Source organism: Amblyraja radiata, chromosome 13 (genome assembly GCF_010909765.2).
Source record: "Amblyraja radiata isolate CabotCenter1 chromosome 13, sAmbRad1.1.pri, whole genome shotgun sequence".
Lineage (NCBI taxonomy): Eukaryota > Metazoa > Chordata > Chondrichthyes > Rajiformes > Rajidae > Amblyraja > Amblyraja radiata.
In genome coordinates, this window is record NC_045968.1 from 23,434,318 (window position 1) to 23,455,600 (window position 21,283).

At 42.0% G+C, this 21,283-nt stretch overlaps 1 protein-coding gene and 1 long non-coding RNA gene across 8 annotated transcripts in view; both read right to left on the bottom strand.

Annotated features, from left to right (window-relative positions):
• The window catches only part of LOC116979703 (rho guanine nucleotide exchange factor 4-like), a 361,797-nt gene that overhangs the window by 212,641 nt on the left and 127,873 nt on the right, over nucleotides 1-21,283 (bottom strand). The window lies entirely within an intron of this gene.
• Nucleotides 4,121-9,565, bottom strand: LOC116979705. The gene is made up of 3 exons (XR_004413765.1): nucleotides 9,440-9,565; nucleotides 4,633-4,635; nucleotides 4,121-4,131 (listed from the first exon to the last, which is right to left on the bottom strand). It is a non-coding gene; the product is annotated as an uncharacterized LOC116979705 (long non-coding RNA).

A 21,283-nucleotide genomic window follows, 5' to 3' on the forward strand; every position in this document is an offset into this window, starting at 1 on the left:
TTTCGCCGAACACCTCCGCTCAGTCCGCCTTAACCTACCTGACCTCCCGGTGGCTCAGCACTTCAACTCCCCCTCCCATTCCCAATCCGACCTCTCTGTCCTGGGTCTCCTCCATTGCCAGAGTGAGCAACAGCGGAAATTGGAGGAACAGCACCTCATATTCCGTCTGGGGTCCTTGCGCCCTTATGGTATCAACATTGAATTCCCCCAATTTGGCTAGCCTGTGCTGTCCCCTCCCCTTCCTTCACCCTCTAGCTGTCTCCTCCCACCCTCCCATCCGCCCGCCCTCGGGCTCCTCCTCCTCCCTTTTTCCTTCTTTCTTTCCCCACCCCCCATCAGTCTGAAGAAGGGTTTCGGCCCGAAACGTCGCCTATTTCCTTCGCTCCATAGATGCTGCTGCACCCGCTGAGTTCCTCCAGCAATTTTGTGTACCTTTTGTGATTTAGATTGTTTTCTTCCATCTCTGAAGCCACTTAAAGGTTAAAATCAGGTCTCTACATGACTATAGTGCTATGTAAATACCAAAAGTCAACATTACAATATTTGTTTAAAAAAAAAATTTATGAATAATTTTTTTAAGTACATAGAAGGGCTTCAAAATAACTGAAAAAGAAACCAAAGAAGATTTTATGATGAAGTATCAACAATTTTTTTCACCAGTTTGAAAATGTATCTGAAAGGGAATAAAAAGGAGGAATTTTCAGTTTCCATTGCAGTTTAATGACTATCAAGTAATCAAAATCCCATATATGTCACTGATGGAATAGTTGTACTACAGTACTGAGGAGCTATAATAAATATAAATGTGTTTACATGTTACAACAATCAGGCAATATTGCGCAACTGAGCATAAACAGATTGTCAACTTTTGCCAGTTTCCCTGGGATTTTTATTTTGATGGCATTTCATTTAAAAAAAAGTAAGCCTGTAAGTTATTTAATTATGGAGTAAACTGTAATATATCTGCCTCAATGTAGACATGGGGGAGTCAAATGCTCTTAGCATTTAATCAACCTCTTTGCTCAGAGTAAGAAAGGGAGTGGACAGGTGTAATAATCTTTGACAAGCAATGATAATCAAACATTTTTTAACAAGGCCAATTTTTATTTTGGGAATTTCATGTTAACTTGGAATTTTAAATATTTTTTGCAGAACACTGAATTTTACTGGCTTACTATTTACTAAAATACATTTGGAATAAAATGGACAAAAATTGTCGTCAAATTGAGAATGTTAGAACCCATATATTCTGCTTCTTCTCACATAAAAAATGCCATAACACTCACAGCTTCTAAAAATATTTACTGTACTTGGACATTCATGGACTTATCTGAAACTCATAACATCAGCCTGATAAAGCTGATTCCATTACAACAGAGGGACTAGTTGGAAAAAAACTAATTGGTATCAGTTTAACACAGTAATCTTTAAAGCAAACTTTCAGCAAAAGTCCAACAAACAAAAAATGTGCAGTTTCAACACTTGGTATCAGATGGAAAGTCACTCATGGTAGATGTGCCTTTTTACAATAGTTCTTTCAGCTGGGTACAGTCCTCTTGTGGAATACGAGGCAATAAACTAACGCGGATATTTCTCAACCATGATAAACTCCATTTCACAAATGAGTTTATTCATTACTACAATTCTACATGGAAGCTTCCAACCCATCCTAGTTCTCTGACTAGTTTCACTGTCCTCCTGATAAAATGTTATTGATTGTATGGTTCGTTGTCACCTTCCCCTCAGCTAACAATGATCCATTCTACACTTTCCTTAATTATCGCCCCTTTTGATCTCTCGTTTTCACACCTTACCCTTCCATATCTCTATGTCACCCTCTCCCCTGACTCGCAGTCTGAAGAAGGGTCTCGATCTGAAATGTCACCCATTCCTTCTCTCCAGAGATGCTGCCTGACCGGCTGAGTTACTCCAGAATTTTCTGTCTATCTTCAGTGTAGACCAGCATCTGCAGTCCCTTCCTACACAGAATTCTACTCCTGCTTATTCTGATCGTATTCATCCTCCAGGCAGCAAGCATTGTTGCGGATTATGATTTGTCTCATAATTGTTTCACTTTGGGCCTATTTAGTAACTTTCCATTCTGATGAACTACCAAAGCGCATTTGCTTCAAAATTCAATTGTTGTGACAATATATTTTGCAGAAATACATGATAAAAACCCCACTATTTTTTTTACTGATAGGAATCATTTCCAGGTCATTTCATATCACTCAGCAATAGAAGGTGGGTCTTCAATGCAGGACCAACTCATATGTCAGGATAATGGATGATGATGATTCCAGTAACACACCCTTCAGATCACCGCAGGGAACATGGACAGCGTTGCCCAAGTACTCGCTCTCAGGCATATTTGGGCCAGCGTGGTATTTCTCCAGTCTTTGCTGGACTGGGATTCCAATGGGATACATTCCTTCCTTTTCGTCCATGCTTTGAACTATCCCCATTCTTTGCATCGACCCACCCGATCACTGACCCAGAACTTCCCCTTCCTCAGACAACGCTTTTCAAAATCCCTGCCCCTCCCCAGTACCATTTACAGCATCTTCAATCTGTTCCCCTGACATAATCTCTCTCCCAAACCTCTCGGGTTAGAGAGAGACTCATTTCTACTTCCCATGGCCATAGCACAATGCAGAACCTCACTGAGCAACCCCCCACCTTTACCCTCAACCACTCTGATGGTAAATCACATGCCTCATGTGCCTTTCACTTCATTCACCCACCCACCTGATACACAGCACAGCCTAATCAGACCTGTGGCTATCTGCAAGCTCTATCCCTGAACAAGATCACGACATATATTTTGAAATCAGGATGTGTGCCATTGAATTACACTCAAGGCCAAGGAACTTGAAGATACAACTGAAATTGTCATTAATACCCTGCTGCATTGCCCTCTGAATTCCCATCCTTTCTGAGGACATTCGAATTTCTAGGTTATTAAATAGTCATATTCTTATTGTTTTCAGTAGGACTTTGCAAACCAGACATTGCATTTCCTTTATCAAAACTGGAATTATACTTCACAATTACTGACTTTATAGCGTTGAGTTTATGGGAACTGCAGTGTGGATTGAAATGTAATTCTTTCTTCACCATTTTATTTCCCAAGATGGACCTTTTGGAATGAAAACCTATTAAGTGATGAATTAAAGTGAACTATTTCTGATCCTTAGTTGCTATTCTTAACTGGTGAATTATTTAATTCTTCTCCCTGTAGTGTAGCTTGGGTCCCCAACAAGTATGTATCAGTTTACAGACAAAAGTGGACCATTTTCTGCCAGCCTGACCTTCCTGAGCTGGTGATAGACACAAAATGTTGGTAACTCAGCGGGACAGGCAGCATCTCTGGAGAGAAAGAATGGGTGGCGTTTCGGGTCAAGATCGTTCTAAATTCCAGACCTTCCCTGAGCTGGTTATTGGTTTAACTCTTTATTCATGTGGACACACCCTCTAATTTCATTTTCCCTCTTATGATGGGTATACCTTGTTAATTGGCATCTGTTATACCGACTTTGGTGAAACAGAGAAGAAATTTGGGGAAATTTAGAGTTCACCTCTGCACTAACAAGAGCATGTTCTACAACATGCATTGATAATGCCAATAAAGATACGTCTGTATATGCTGGTGCCGTATTAAAATGACACATCAACAACATCTTAAGTCAAGTCAACAACACTCTACTCCAACTCCTTGTTTAGTGGCTCAATCTATTTCCTACCGCACAATAAAATCAAGCCTAATCTGCGATCCAAGTATTCTTACAAGTCTTAGTCATACAGCACGGAAACTGGTCCTTTGGCCCAATTTGTCTATGCCGACCAATATGCCACATCAAAACTAATTCCATTTGCCTGCATTTGGTCCGTATTCCTCGAAGCCTTTACTATCCATGTACCTTTCCAAATATCTTTTATGTGTGCTTTCCAAGATGATTCATTCTCTTTCCCAATCAGGAAACCCGGTGTTGACTTTTTCCGTCCCCCGAGGAAACTAACTGAAGTGTTGTTACTCCATTCCCACATGAGAACTCACAGCATCAGAACTCAGGACTAGCATTTAGAGCTGACTTGGCTACTGAACAAGCTCACCAAGTCCCTGGGCTAACACTCTGATCTTCGTACACGCAGAAATTATTCATGCAGTACATTTGAATCCTTTTTCTCCAGAGATGCTGCCTGAGCCGTCGAGTTACAATACGTGTCAGTGTTTGGTATAATCCAGCATCTGCAGTTCTTTGTTTCAACATTTAGAAAGCTGCTTGTGGAGATTTCACATTACCCTTCACTTCCTGAGCAAAGCAATTTGATCAGTACGCAGCAACCAGCATTTAGGAAATACAATCTCAGAACTCCCCATTACTTGCACATGGAAATTGAACAACCCTTTTCTGCCAGAACGGAAAACATTTCAGACTAATAATATCCAGCTTTGGGCCAGCTGCTAATTCCACATTGGCTCACCACTGCCTGGCACTGTCACTCATTATTCCTCCCTTCAAGATATTTTGATAAAAGGCTGCAACGTTCACACACAGACTGAACGCGGATCTACACATGCAGCCAAGATTGTAAAATTACACAGCAATGTAACTAATAGCATCCAAAGACAGACTGCAGTGCAGCTACTAAAATTAGTGATATTTAAAAAAAAAATCATAACAATTAAAACTAGTATATTTTCATTGTTTCATAACTTCTATCTGAAGTGCCCCCCCACTGCCCCAGTATTTGAGGAGGTTTAGGATTATGTCAAAATGTCCTACTCTTGCCAATGATGTCCATACCCTGCCCTTAAGACCACCTTTAGCCAGTGAGAGATACCAGAACCAGAGCAAATATTTCAATGTTAATAATGAGAATTGCTTATTAGCCAAATCTCCGAAAATGTTGCCAATCAGTGTCTGCAGGTCATGATTTGGGATCAACAGAACATCACCATCAAAACCACCACAAATAAAAGATAGAATTGATTGGACTAGATACACACCTCAAAGGGTCAGACATCAATTCTGGCACCTGTAATTTGCTTCACCAGTTTGCAGGTATGATGGCAATTCAAGATGGTGATGAAAATGCCACAGGGAATAATCTTCTTTGTAAATGCCCAATAGAGTATCTCACCTATTTTGGATGCCAACCTTCAACCTTGCATTCTTCCATCCACTGCCTCTAGACCAGTGGTTCCCAACCTTTTTTTGGCCATGCCCCACCTAATCACCTCTAAAATCCTGATGCCCCCCCCCCCCCCTTTTTTTTTACCCAAAAAAAATTATTTACTCAAAATAACATCTGAAACATAAACTACATATGTTTACCTGGTGGAAAATCCAAAAAAATTAAAATCGAAAATTTGGACCCAGACCTCCTCAGTCGCGCTCAATTGCCCCCCTTAAAAATCAAATTGCCCCCCTGTGGGGCGTACGCCCCACGTTGGGAACCACTGCTCTAGACCCATAATCATATCATACATTTCCTTAACATTTTGAGGAAATTGCTTTAAAACCTCCAAATTCATTCAAAGGATAGTGGATCACATTTTTATATTGATATTTCAATTTTTTTTCTTGCCGCAATATAACATTTGACTCAAATCCACTGGCAATGTGCTGGCACAAAATTGAAATTATAATGCAGTATTTTCATCCAAAACCTGCTCTTGCTTTCTTCATTGTTTCCGCGCAATTATGCATAAACCTCTGAGTGGAATTCCCTCTGGTAAGCACAACTTGTATAACAGCTCTAAAAAACGTTACTGACCACAGACACAACCCTTATTCAATCAATGGTGTCCTCATGCTTTGGTTTCTTTCCGCTTCTCTGAGGATCATCATCTTGTTGTGGTGAAGAAGTTTCTGTGTGCCTAAAGATCCTAAGAATAAACCATCTGGAGCTGTAGTCCTGGCAGGGTCACTCATAGCAGGCAGATCCAGAAGGAGCTTCCTGACAAATCATCATGCAAGAAGAGGACCTCAATGGTGAAATGGGTAGAGGATGGTAGCTAACCATGAAGTGGAGCACCACAATAGCTGAGAAGGCTGAATAAGTCTACAGCTGGGAGAGTCTCGCAAGTGTTATGGAGTCCATGTAATTGGACCTGGGTCTGACTGTCAAGGACCGTGTGGTAGCTATTTCCCCATATTAAAAGATGCCACACACAGGCATCCACCTGTAGGACTTACCAAGTCTGTGGCTCCAGGATCTACCTCTTCAGCCATCTTGATCCACAGAAAGAACCCACCAGATGTACAATCATGCTTGACTTTGAATGATATCCGATGAAGATGAGTTTCTTTGCAGCATACTCACCCCCAACCCTTGCACCCAAAAACCCCTTCATCCATGCTGATAGTTGATTTAAACACAAAACGTTTTTTTAAATATTGAGCTGTCTTATTCAGCTGGATATCACAGTGAAATTACAACAAAGGAATAACGTTTTTCTTCAATAATTTAGACAATATTTTGAGAAACCAAAGACTTCAGTTTAATTTCATATGCAAGCCAGATAAAGAGAAATGATTTAATTTATGTGCAAAGTTTCCCAAGTGTTGGATAGATTGGGCAAGATGCAGTGGAGCCAAGCAATAGAAACCAGACTGTTCAGCAAAAAGGAACATTAAAACTATGAGTGAGGTAAAGTCAGCCCTTTTCTCTGCTAATTCAGTTTGATATATAGCTTCTGCTGGTTCTCTAATACTCTCACATCTGCAGTTGAGCTGCAACTTTCTGCATTATTCATATCAATGGAATTGAACTCAGTTGTGATGGAAATATTCTCACAAACACCAGAAGGAAGGATTTGTCTGAGATCATAGTGGGCTGAATTGGCTCAGAAATATTCCATTCTTCCAATTCATAGATTTAAAGTCATACAGCATTGAAACGGGCCCTTTGGCCCACTGTTTCCACACTGATAATCAAGTACCCATCTATACTAATTCAATTTTTTAGCGTTCAGTCCATTGTCTTCTACGACGTGGAGTTTCAAGTGCTCAATAAATACTTAGATGTTATGAGAGTATTTGCCTTCACCATATTCTTAGGGAGTGCATTCCAGATTCCATTATTGTTGAGATCTAAAAATTCTTCCACACATCCTTTCTAAATGTTCTACCCCTTGCCTTCAACCTATGTTGCCTGATTGTACACACCTCTGCTAATAGGAAACTTTATTTTACAATATATCCTAGTTATGTCCTTCATAATATTATAAATCATGATAAACTCTCCTCGCACAACCTTCTCAACAAGGAAAACAAACCTAGATTTCTAGTCTCTCCTCAAATGCTCAATTCCAACATCCTGACAAATCTCCTCCGCACCTTCTCCAGTGGTGATTCACCAGAACTGCACAAAGCATTCCATCAGTGGCTTAACAAATGATTTATACAATCATACCATACCTTCCCTGCCATTATATCCTACACAGGTACCATGTGTGCCTTTTCATCCACATAATCCAAGACTTCAGCAATTTGAGAGTGTGGAACAACATAGGTGTCAATGAAATAATACAAACTAGTATCTCATTACTGACCCTCTGGAAACAGTATCTGGGCTAATCTTTAAATCCAATGCATCTGCAGTCTGCAGAACCGGATATAAACCAAAGAAGAAAGGTGTGATAATCTTTGGGCTAATAGGCACTCAAATCAGAACAGTTGTGACTGTAGCAATGAAAGTCAAACAATGGAACACATCATTAAGAACTGCCCACTCCAATATTTTATAAGGCACAAGGCTAACATCGACAGTTATACCAGATTGTATTCTGTTCCAAAACTGGATGTAACATATGTTGCTGTCTCTGCCTTCCCATTAGATGTTTTCTGCACACTTACCCATAGTCACCCCAAAACATCAAGCTTTCTCTGACAGAAACGAAGAATTGTTGAAACATAATTATAATGTTACTCGTGTGAGGATATTTTGTGTTATTTAAAGGAACTTTATTATCATGTTATCTTTGGCCCTTTAGATCTGCATCTGCGATTACTGGAAAGAAGTAGGAATTTTAAATCTGTGACAGAAACTACAATGAACTCAGCCCAATTAGTAATCTTCATTCTGTGCTCTATGCTACTTTCACAAGCTGCAATGGTACAGAAAACCTGCTTGAACTGATACCACAGCACGGCATCGCAGCCAAGGTCAATGATGCCACTGGGATTGCACTGCAAATACAGTATAATATCAAATGGGTGTTGAGTCTGAGTGCATCATTTAAAATGTTAAACGATTAAGTACTACATATCCATAAAATGCAACACAATAAAATGTTTCAGTCTGAAGAAGGGGTCCGACCCGAAACGTCGCCCATCCTTTTTCTCCAGAGATGCTGCCTGACCCATTGAGTTACTCCAGCACTTTGTGTCTAACACAATCAAAATTGTCCATGCAAGGTTAATACATTGGGAAGGTGAGCTTCAACAACATGGCTCATTTCTCATGTTCACATAACAACCAGTATTGTGACTACATATGCAATTCTTTTTAACGTAGTGATAACAATCTAGCTGTTTGACCTTATTGACATTGTTATTTGATGTGAGAATTGCTTTTACCATGCCAGTTCACTTTTTTCTTTCCCTCTGCGGTAGCATCATTAATTACTGATCTTTTATCTCTACATTTTAGCTTTAAATCGTTCTTAATTTGTACAGCTCATAAATGATGCAAATAGGACAATAGCAATCAAGGCCCTTATATATAGACCTAATAGTTAAACTCTCAGAATAATGGGTCAGCCATTTAAACTAAATGACGTGGCATTTTTTCAACATTCAGAGAGTCAGAAATCTTTATGCTCCTCAACAACAATATATATGTATAGGAAGGAACTGCAGATGCTGGTTTAAACTGGATAGACACAAAAAGCTGGAGTAACTCAGCGGGACAGGCAGCATCTCTGGAGAGAAGGAATGGGTGACATTTTGGGTTGAGATCCTTCTTCAGTCTGAAGAAGGGTCTCCACCTGAAACATCACCCATTCCTTCTCCCCAAAGATGATGCCTGTCCCGCTGAGTTACTCCAGCTTTTTCTATCTACCAAAGTAATATAGATGTTTAGCAAATATATACAAGACAGAAATTGATAGATGCTATCTGTTAGAATGATATAGAAAGGGTAAGTTGTACTCATGTTGAAGATCTGCCTTTAATGATAAGCAGAGCAAGTTTGCAGAGCTCATACCTGCTTCTGTTTCTGTTGCATGTTATGAATAATGTAAACTGACACTAAGTTAACATCATATTGGTGATGGAAATGGAAACATAAAACTGGTACATTGATCCAATACACTTATGAGGTTGAGTTCTGCATCCCAAGTTAGGACACTATTATTTTTAAATTATTCTCAACAATTGGATCTAAATTGGCCGATGGTTGTGGACAAACTTAATGGAGAAAAATAAACTGGGCCAAGAATTTGATATGGCTGATGAAAGTCAAAACAAATCTGCCAAATCAAAAAAAAAGGAAATGCTAGAAATCTTAAATAGAGTCATAAAATCATACAGTGTGGAAACAGACCCTTTGGTCCAACTTGCCCACGCCAACCAATATGTCCTACCTGCACTAGTCCCACCTGCCTGCGTTTGGCCCATATTCTTCTAAACCTATCTTATTTATGTATCTGTCCAAATGTCTTTTAAACATTGTGATATACCTGCCTCAACTGCCTCCTCTGGCAGCTCGTTCCATACACCTACCACCCTTTGTATAATAAGTTGCCTCTTAGGTTCCTATTAAATATTCCCCCCGTAACCTTAATACTATATTATCTGGCTCTTAATTCCCCTACTCTGAGTAAAATATTTTGTGTGTCTACCCCATCTAGTCCCCTCGTGATCTTATACACCTTTATAAAGAATAAAGTTGCAGCCTGCTCAACCTCTCCCTATAGCTCAGATCATGGCAACATCTTCGTTGCTCTTCTCTGTTCCCTTTCCAGTTTAGCAACATATTTTCTATAACAGGGTGACCAAAACTGAACACAATACTCCAATTGTGGCCTCGCCAATGTCTTGTAAATTTGTGACATAGCCTGTCAACATCTACACTCTGACTGATGAAGGCCAATGTGCCAAAAGTCTTCTTGACCAACCTATCTACTTGTGATACCACTCTCAAGGAACAATGTACCTGTACTCCTAGATCCCTCTGCTCTACACAACACTCACCAGAGCTCTGCCATTCACTGTAAAGGTCCTGCCCTTGTTTGACTTCCCAAAATGCAAGATCTCACATTTATTTGTATTAAACTTTAATAATCCTTCCTCAGCCCACCTGTCCAACAGATCAAGATCGCGCTGCAATTGATGATAACATTGGTAACCAAAACAGAAATTTGTTGGAAACTCTCATCAGATTAAGAAGCCTCTGTGGAACGAGAAACAGATAATGATTCAGGTCTGGGACATTTTGTCAGAAAATGTAAATGCTGCCTTTTTGTATTGGGCATCCATATTGTGTTTTGAAGTAAGTGAAGTAAGGCTTATTCAGTAGTGCAAGTGCAGTGTGGACTCGGAGGGCTAAATGGCCTGTATGCTGTATTTCTAAACTAAACTTCTAAATTTCATCATCAAGAAAATGGATATCTGGAATTCAGTGGTATTTTAACATAGAAATAGAAGAACATAGCACAGGTACCAACTCTTTAGCCATCTTGTTTGTACCGACAATGCTGTAAATCTAACTAACCTCATCTGCTCACACATGAACCGTAAGACCCTATGTCTGTCTAAACGACTCTTAAACATCATGATCATATCTGTGTCCACCACCTACCTTGGCAACTCATTCCAGGCACCTATCACTCTATGTGTAAATATTTTGCCTCATAAATCTGCTGTAATCTTTCCCCCCTCACGTCAAACCTATGCTCTCTCTCCTGTATTTGACAGCTCCTCCCCAGGATAAAGACTTTGGGAATCCACCCTACACATGCCTGTCATAATTCTATATACATTACTTCCATCAGGTATTCCTTCAGCCTCCAACACTCCAGAAACAACACTCCAAATTTGTCGAAGCTCCTTTTATAAATAATATTCTCCAATCCAGGCACCATCTTCTGCACCCTCTCCAAAACCTATACATCCTTACTCTAGTGTGGAGACCTGCACTGCACACACTACTCAAGATGTAGTCTAGCTAAAGTTTTATCCAGCTGCAACGTGACATCCTGCCTCTTCCATTCAATGCCCCAACAGATGAAGACGAGCTTTCCTCCACCTCACTGTGGCACTTCTGCTTTTCCACATGTGAAGTTCAGGTCCGTTATTTTGTACACCAAAAATTCAAAGCATCCAAATTGCTTGATATGCGAGGAGCCCATCAGTGATATGCCAGTTTTAAAGGGAATGGGCAGCTAGCCATTCTTGGAGGCTTAAAATAAACCTCATGTGTCCTTATTAGTCCTGTACTTTGATCCATATCACCATAAGAATCATGCAGGACTGGTAATCAAATACCCAGATGTTTAGTTATGAAATTGCCTTCATTCTATACATGCCTACACTGAGGACACAAAAGCTTACAGGCACGCACATTAAAGAAACATTAGATTTATCTGTGTGCATACTTATACTCACTTCGTTAAATTTGGGGGGGGGTTTTCTGTTGAGAAAGTTCAAATATCTGAATTCCTTGTCTATTTGAACTGGATTCAAATCTTGGCCATGGAGTCATATTAGCTGTACACTTCCGAAAAGAAAATGTAATATCTCTTCAAATACGTTTATGGTCTAATTCTGTGCAGGGACTACTTCCAAAGCATCCTGTGTAATTTCAACTGCCTAGCAAATTGACAGCTAATTAAAATTAACAATCTTGTTACCAAATAGAGTAAATGTTGGGAACTTTGAGAGGCTTACAGCTAATAAACATGTGGTTCAAGATTAATCATTTACACAAATTTAAGTGCCAGGATCCTGGGTTCGATCCTGACCATGGGTGCTGACCATGCAGAGTTTGCACGTTCTCCCTTTCTACTTGAACTAAATATTAAACTGAAAGTAAAAATAGGCCTACATGTACATTTCATTAAAATTAATGAGCGCAAGAAAATTTAAATCGAGATTGTCCACTTTGATACATTTCTGCATTTTGCTTTATTTTAACTTTGCGGTCTAAAATTTGTATCCATAAAGCTAATGCATATGATTGAACAAATTGCAAACCGAATAAATAAGCTCCGTGTTCGGTAAAGAGTATTACTACAAGTTTTATTATCTTATGTGTTCACACAAATTAATTGTCCTACAAGTTCATGTGCAGCATGATTTTTAGGTGAAGAAACATGTAAACTGGAGTATAACTTAGTTGCAGTAAATTTGAATCTGGTACAGATACATAGGGGGACAATAATCTCTTCAAATGTCCATGTTTAAATGATATTTGGCTATTTTTAATCATGTTCCTCAGTTACTGTACAAAGCTGCTCATTATTTGGGTCAAATCATGACCAATTTGGTGCAGCCATTCAAGAATTATACTTGGCACAGTGTGAGAAATTGATAATTTGCAACTGTAGATGCTCTCTGGGGATTAAGGTACATTTCTAAACACCGTGGGAAATGTTTTAGAATGTAGAAACAAGGAGCAGCAGATGCTGGTTTACACCAAAGGACGCAAAGTGCTGGAGTAATTCAACAGCTCAGGCAGCATCTCTGGAGAATGTGGATAAGTGCCATTTCGGGTCGGGAGTCTGAAGAAGGATTCCGACCTGAAAAATCACCTTTTCATGCTGCCTGACCCATTGAGTCACAATGTTTTGTTCTGTATCTTAATCTCAAAGTACTATCTCGAATCTGCAATAAGTGGGAATACAATAAACCCTCATTATAACCGACCATAAGGGGGGATTTGGTGCCTGTTCTTGCCGATTGTCCGCTATAACTGAGTGCTGTGAACTTGGACTCCAAGAGGCATTGCTTTTTGCAGAAGTTTTCGGATGACACAGCTGTTGTCGGCCTCATTAAAGGGGGCAATGAGGAGGAGTATAGAGACATAATAAGTAACTTTGTGGAGTGGAGTGCACACAATAACCTCCATCTTAACATCAAAAAGACCAAGGAGATAGTTGTGGACTTCAGGAGGGGGAGGAGGAGGACTCAAGCAACACCAATCACCATTAAGGGCACTGAGGTGGAGGTGGTCGCTAATCACAGATACCTTGGGGTGCAGCTTGACAGTGAGCTGAACTGGAAGTGTCATATGGAGGAGGTGTACAGGAAGGGACAAAGCCGACTGTATTTTTTAAGGAGGCTGAGGTCATTTAACTTCTGCCAACCCCTACTGTGCAGTGTCTACCATTCAGTGGTGGCCAGTGCTCTGTTTTTTGCTGTGGCCTGTTGGGGAGATGGCGCCCGCATAGCGGACAAAAACAGACTGGACAAGCTAATCAGGAAGGCCGGCTCAGTGGTCGGGGCTGAGCAACGAACGGTCCAGCAGGTGGCAGAGGCCAGAACTCTGAACAAACTGGGTTCAATAATGACCAACCCCACTCACCCACTCCATGCCCTGAAGGTGATCAAGAGCAGCATCTTCAGTCAGAGGCTGATTGCACCAATGTGCAAAACTGAGAGACATAGGAAGTCCTGTTTACCAGCTGCTATAAGGTTATATAATGCGCATAAATAACTGCACTTTTTTTTAATTAATTGTATTTTAACTTGTATTTTAACTTGTTAAGTATGGAAGCCATTTGAGGAAATGTGTGGTGTTATGTCTGTCTTGAATCTGTCGTGGCACTGTAATTTCCTGTATAGGATTATTAAAGGTATAATCAATCAATCAATCAACTGTACATTTTAAACTGTTGCTATTAGTGCACAATTACGTTTTGATAAAATGTATGCCAAAAACATTGAGCTTATTAATGCTGTGATCAGATGTGTTATGTTTATGACACATATGCTTCTTAATCTTAACAAACTCTACGCAATTTTTTTAAGCACTGAACTGTAGGATGAAATAATTCTACGTCTTACTTGCTAGATGTGCGAATATCTCAGGGACATGCAAACAAGGGGCATGTAAACAAGAAATAAATGCCTTTTCTACTGAGGGAAACTTCACAGTTTGTACTTCTGATACGTTTATAAGTTCGTGGTCGCATTGAGGCGCACGGGCATTGTATGGCCGCGTGGGGCCAGTCCCACTGAGAAGAGCGGAGGGGTATGTAGTGTGCGCGACATCACGGGGGTCTCCGAAATTTTTGTAGCGAACAAAATCTTCGCGCGCTAACGGCCTGTCGCGGAACTGACGGCCAAAGTGGGACAGGCCCAAGACCCTGGCGCGACGCAACGTCTCACCTCCAACAGTAGCGGAAGCAGGCAACCGATCGTCGAACTCGGCCTGGGGCTCACAGCCATTGCGGATCCGGATCCGCCCCCACTTCTACTCCCAGAGTGGTGCCAAGAAAATTGAAGATAGGCACAAAATGCAGCAGTAACTCAGCGGGACCGGCAGCATCTCTGGAGAGAAGCAATGGGTGACGTTTCGGGTCAAGACCCTTCTTTTCAGACTGAAGAAGAGTCTCAACACGAAACATCACCCATTGCTTCTCTCCAGAGATGCTGCCGGTCCCGCTGAGTTACTCCAGCTTTGTGTCCATCTTCAAATGACGTCACGCGCTCCAGACGGCTGTGCTTACGCATGAAATCGCGCCCGACCATCGCGGTTCAACTCGACCACGAGGTCACGTAATTTGCGTGCCAAGGACACGTAAGTGGGACAGGCCCTTTACTAATCAAGAATCTGTCAACCTCTGCCTTAAAAATATCCATTGACTTGACCTCCACAGCCGTCTGTGGCAATGAATTCCACAGATTCATCACCCTCTGACTAAAGAAAATCCTCCTCAACTCCTTTCTAAAGGCACGTCTTTTTATTCTGCTTTTTTTGGCCTCTGCTCCTAAACACTCCCACTAATGGAAAAATCCTCTCCACGTCCTCTATATCCAGGCCTTTCACTATTTGGTAAGTTTCAATGAGGTCCGCCCTCATCTTTCTAAACTCCAGCGAGTACAGGGCCAGTGCCTTCAAACACTCATCATATGTTAATCCATTAACACATGGGTTCCTGGGATAAGGCCTTCTCCCATAGAGAGTTTGCAAAACTGAAATCCTTAACTATCATAGTTCCATTATGTAATATACAATTTTGTCTTTCTTCAAAATATCTATTTCTATAGCTGATAGGTAGCTTGAAGGCTTAATCAAAGTCTGATTAAAATCTGGTCATGGTATTCTTGCTTGCGTGTCAGATTGATTAGATGTGGCTAACCCTGCCAAATGGCACAATAATCTCTTGTATGAATGGCTAAGATAATAATAATAATAATACATTTTATTTATGGGCGCCTTTCAAGAGTCCCAAGGACACCTTACAAAAATTTAGCAAGTAGAGGAAAAACATGTAAGCGGAATGAAATAAATAGTAGAGACATGACTAGTCCACAAATTAAAGACAGAATTCAATTCAAAACACAATATGAGGCAATTCAAGCACAGATGAAAAGGGAGGGGGACGTGGGGCTAAGGATAGGCAGAGGTGAAGAAATGGGTCTTGAGGCGGGACTGGAAGATGGTGAGGGTCACGGAATTGCGGATCAGTTGGGGGAGGGAGTTCCAGAGCCTGGGAGCTGCCCTGGAGAAGGCTCTGTCCCCAAAACTGTGGAGGTTGGACTTGTGGATGGAATTTAGATATGCAAACAATATTCACACCGTCCTGATTAGAAAACATAGAAAAATAGGTGCAGGAGTAAGCTATTCGGCCCTTCAATCCAGCACCGCCATTCAATATTATCATGGCTGATCATCTAAAATCAGTACCCCATTCCTGCTTTCTCCCCATATCCTTTGATTCATTTAGCCCCAGGAGCTAAATCTAACTCCCTCTTGAAAACATCCAATGAATTGGCCTCCACTGCCTTCTGTGGCAGAGAATTCCACAGATTCACAACTCTCTGGGTGAAAACGTTTTTCCTCAGCTCAGTCCTAAATGGCCTACTACTTATTCTTAAACTGTGACCCCTGGTTCTGGACTCCCCCAACATCAGGAACATTTTTCCGGCATCTAGCCTGTCCAATCCTATCAGAATTTTATATGTTTCTATAAGATCCCCTCTCATCCGTCTAAATTCCAGTGAATACAAGCCCAGTCGACCCATTCTTTCATCATATGTCAGTCCCGCCATCCCGGGAATTATCCTGGTGAACCTACGCTGCACTCCCTCAATAGCAATAATGTCCTTCCTCAAATTAGGCGACCAAAATTGCATACAATTCTCCAGGTGCGGTCTCACCAGAGCCCTGTACAACTGCAGTAGGACCTCTTTGCTCCTAAACTCAAATCCTCTCGCAATGAGGGTCAACATGCCATCAGCTTTCTTCACTGCCTGCTGTACCTGCATGCTTACTTTCAGTGACTGATGAACAAGCACACCCAGGTCTCGTTGCACCTCCCCTTTCCCTAATCTAATACCATTCAGATAATAATCTGCAGTCCTGTTCTTGCCACCAAAGTGGATAACCTCACATTTATCCACATTGTAATGGTGTAAATCTAATAGATATCTTATTCAAGATATATTCATACTTCTCTATCCCTTCTTTATCCTTTTAAACATGATCATGTTCACAGTTTCTCTCTCACAAATATTTCAACACCAAGAGCATCTAACTCATTTAAGGCAAACAATTGTACCATCTGTGAGATGAAAGACATAGCTCCAAAATAGATTCCCTAGAGATATCAGCATTGTCAGTGAAACCCCATATTGTGCCCATATAACACTAAATCATTGATTTTAGAATCTGAAAAAGAGACAGCAAATGCTTAAAATACTCAACTGATCAGGCAGCATTTGCAGAGGTGCAGTTGATTTCTTAAGTAAGTGATCCTTCATTAGAACAAATTATGACATGGAGCATTCACTTTGTTTCTGTCTCCATTGATTCTGCTTGACCTGCCAATAATTTCCAACACTCAGTGTTTTTATGTATCTATGTAAAATGGATATTCAAACTGGAGAGATATATGCGCTGTAGTGGGCCCGTAGGAGTTTGTGGATGTCTCGTAGCGGCTCGTAATGCTAACGGTAGGTACTCGGGACATCCGGTAAACTCGTGACGTGTTTTCATCCATATAAAAAATGTTCACGTGTAAAAAAATACTTGTGATGAAAAAAATTGTTACTTTTTACTCGTACGAGCCACTACGAGACATCCACAAACTCCTACGAACCCGCTACAGACATTCTCCAAATTCGAATCAGGGGAAAACGCGGGAGAACTCGTGAATTACCTCGTACAGTGGGACAGGGGCTTAAGAATTTGAAGCCCCTGGTAGGGCTGGATTTACGTATTAGCTTCACAAGCTTAAGCTTCGGGCTTCGAGATCCAGGGGGGCCTCGGCAGGTCCTTAAGCGGGCCCTGGACCCCGGTTGCAAGGGTCTTTGAGCTTCACGCATGTGATATGCACTGCGTGCACATATGGGATGGGATGAACCAGCTCAAGGCAGTGCCATCAATATCAACCCCGTACCGGAGACAGTCAATTAGGATGGTGTGGTCGACTGTATCAAATGCTGCGCTGAGGTCGCGAAGGAGCAGGATTGCACAGTCGCCGGAGTCAATCGTGAGAAGTAGGTCGTTAAGTACCTTCAACAAGGCAGACTCTGCTGTGGTGGGCCCTGAAACCTGATTGGAAAGTTTCCAGGATGGTAAGGAATAAGTTGACAAAATTATCTTTTCAATGACCTTTGAAAGGAAAGGCAGTTTGTAAATAGTTACCAGGCAAGGTGGGATCTGGGTTAGATTTTTTCAGGAGGGGCTGGACCACCGCGTGCTTGAAGCAGGTAGGAACAGTGCCAGTGGCCAGAGAACTGTTGATGATGGCGAAGCTGCTGGGACCGGCTATTGCATGACATCCTTCAGAAGGGCAGAGGGGACAACATCGAGGGGGCAGGTAGTAGGTTTCATGGTGGTGACCAGCTTTACAAGGGAGAGTAGAGTAACAGGTTGGAAACAGTCTAATTTTGAAGAACAGACCAATGAGACAGCTAGGTCACGGATGGGAGAGGAAATATTCGATCTGATGTTCTTAACTTTGCTGGTGAAATATGTAGTAAATTCTTCGCACTTAGCAGGGGAGTCAGCTAAGCTGGTACTGGGGGCAGGACATATGATAGAGGTAATGGTACTAAAAAGGACCTTGGAGTTATGGGCGTTTTTGGAAATAAGGTCGGAAAAGTATTGTGTTCTCGCAGGCTTTACTGCTTCCTGGTATTTGAGAAAATTGTTTCTCAGAAGTTCAAAGGAAATTTGAAGCATCAGATTTGTACTTCCATTCTGATTTTCTGGACTCTCTTCTTAGGGCTCTGGTGGTCACCATTGAGCCAGGGCCAGCTTTTAGGCTTAGGCTTTTTCATTTTAAGAGGAGCAACAGAATCCAGGATGGAAGAGCAAGTGGTATTGAATAAAGAAATTAGGTCATCAGTGCTGAGATGGAGGGGAGACGCCTCGATGGTGCAGATGGCGGGGGCGGCTATGAGAGCCTCAGATAACTTATTGGCAGTCGAAGAGTTTACGTAGCAGGAGTAGTGAGCAGGGAGATGGGATTTTGAGGGAGAGAAAAATAGAGATGCATCGAATATAATCACACTATGATCAGACAGACAGGCATCAATAATTTCTGTATTACAAATTGGGAGAGCAGACGATAGCACCAGGTCGAGTGTATGGCCAAGCTTGCGCGTGGGTCCAGTGGTAAGTAGAGTCAGATTGAAGGACTCAAGCAGGTTCATAAATTCACTCACAAGAGGTTTAGTGGGACAGCAGACATGAATGTTAAAGTCACCAAGAATCAGGACCCGGTCAAATTTGGTCAACAAGCTAGCGATAAGATCAGCAAATTGTGAGATAAAGTCCTGAATCATTTTTGGTGGGAGATACACAAGAACAATTAAAAGTGGACAGATTAGACCAACTAGGTTAGTTGATGTTCAAAACTGGAGAAATGATCAGCGTTCAGAAGGTAGCAGTTGAAATGCTTCGTAAACACAGTGGCTAGGCCCCCACCGCGACCGGAGAGCCTAGGCGAACTGAAACGGTTACAGTTATCAGGACAGAGTTCCACGAGTGGAGCAAGCTCACCAGGATTAAGCCAGGTTTCTGTGATCAATAGGAAGTCCAATCCACGTGCGGTGAAGAAGTCGTTGAGGATGAAGGTTTTGTTCAGCAAGGATCTCGTGTTGATCAGAGCCACTTTAGCAGGGACTGCAGGTGAGTTGTGATCCGATAGCAGCTCCCACGCCAGCGGGCGGAGGTTCAGGGAGACTACGCCACTGCGTTTCACACATGGCCTGGCTGGGAGCCTGCGGGCCGACAGGCCGGGGACCGGGAAGATGGACCGGAGAGAGGCATACCTGGGCTCGAGGGACCGCCGATGGATGGTGCGGTTGGGCCGACCAGATCCGTCTTCACAGCGCTGGGCAAGGTAAGCTGATGTTGAACTGGCGCGGGCGAGGTTCTTCAACCTTTCCAGGGCGCCCGCGCGTTTACTCCGCCTCCTGGCTCAGTTTGTGCACCAAGGCCGAGCCCATACATCCACCGGGAGCCAAGCAAGGAGCGAACGGTAGGGGAAGCTTTGTCTGGGGCTCTGTACAGGGCTTTGTCCGAGGCCTCGGATGAAGACCTCGACGACTGAGGCTCGGATGTCCACAAGTGTTTGCCGTTCGTAGACCAGCATTGTCTGCAAGCCATAAGAATGGTTGAGGTTTCCTTGCTCGGGGATTTGTCCAGACGGGAGACGACGGGCAGCCAAACACAACGGCATGGCCATCTTCATGTCTTCATTTCTACAAGGGTTTACTTAATGTCTTCATTTCTACAAAGGGTTTATTTTTCAAACTTGTCCCTCCCATGAGAGAGGTATTGAGTGAACTTTGGGCATTTCCTCATGGACAAATTGACACTATGTTATTCTTTCTGCACCTCCAAGTGTTCAACAGTTGAGAAATTCAAGCAGCTTCACTGCATATTTTCACTCTAAAATATGGTATTAGACAGAGAAGATTGCTAAATGTCAACTGTTTTACTTTGAAATGTATCACCAGCTCCCTGGTCACATAACCAGTAGATGAAGAGTTTTCCTGGAAGTGTCAATGCCAGTTTCCTCTTTCTCAGCTCGAGGATGACTGGGTGATCCTAGTCACATATTGAGTGTTTATTTTAAAGAATCATGCCAACAATGATGTTCAGATGGTAAAATTCCAGCCACATTATAAAGTTCACTCTGCAGCTGGCTAACATTTATGCTGCCTTGCCAAGGTATGTGTCACAGGAGACTCGGAGAAATTCAAGAAGAGCTGGCAATTCTTTCTGTCTGGGAACATACATATATACATATACATATATACATATATACATATATATATATATATATGTATGTTCCCAGACAGAAAGAATTGCCAGCTCTTCTTGAATTTCTCCGAGTCTCCTGTGGTAGACTTCAATGTTGGTAGACTACTGGTATAAATCAAAGGTAGACAAAATGCTGGAGTAACTCAGCGGGTCAGGCAGCATCTCTGGAGGGAAGGAATGGGCAACGTTTCAGGTCTCGACCCGAAATGTCACCCACTCCCTCTCTCCAGAGATGCTGCCTGACCCGCTGAGTTACTCCAGCATTTTGTGTCTACCTTCTATATTTGAGAGTTATTATTGTTTTCTATACCTAGATGAGGATTTTCTGTTTTAAACTCTCATTTCTTATTGACCATGTAGTATCTGGTAAAAGAAAGGACAGACCACATACAGATCTATTCTGCTATCTTCTAACCTCCTCAGTCTGACTCAAGCTTTAGATGATCGCCATTTGGACCCCATCAACTGGCTGAGGGAGGAAATCAACCCTATGTAAGGCCCGTGTAACCCTTGCTTTCCCTCTCGCTCCATCTCCTCCCCCTTCCCAGTTCTCCAGCCAGTCTTACTATCTCCGACTACATTTTATCTCTGTTTGCTTTGTTGTTACCTTCTCCCAACTAACAATGATCTATTCTCCATTTTCCTTGATCTGCATTCAACTTTGTCCTGTTTGCACACCTTACACTTCCTTAACTATACACTTCCTTATCTATGTACCTCCCACTCGCCTGTACCTCAGTCTGAAGAAGGGTCTCGACCCAAAACATTACCCATTCCTTCTCTCCAGAGATGCTGCCTGTCCCGCTGAGTTGCTCCAGCATTTTGT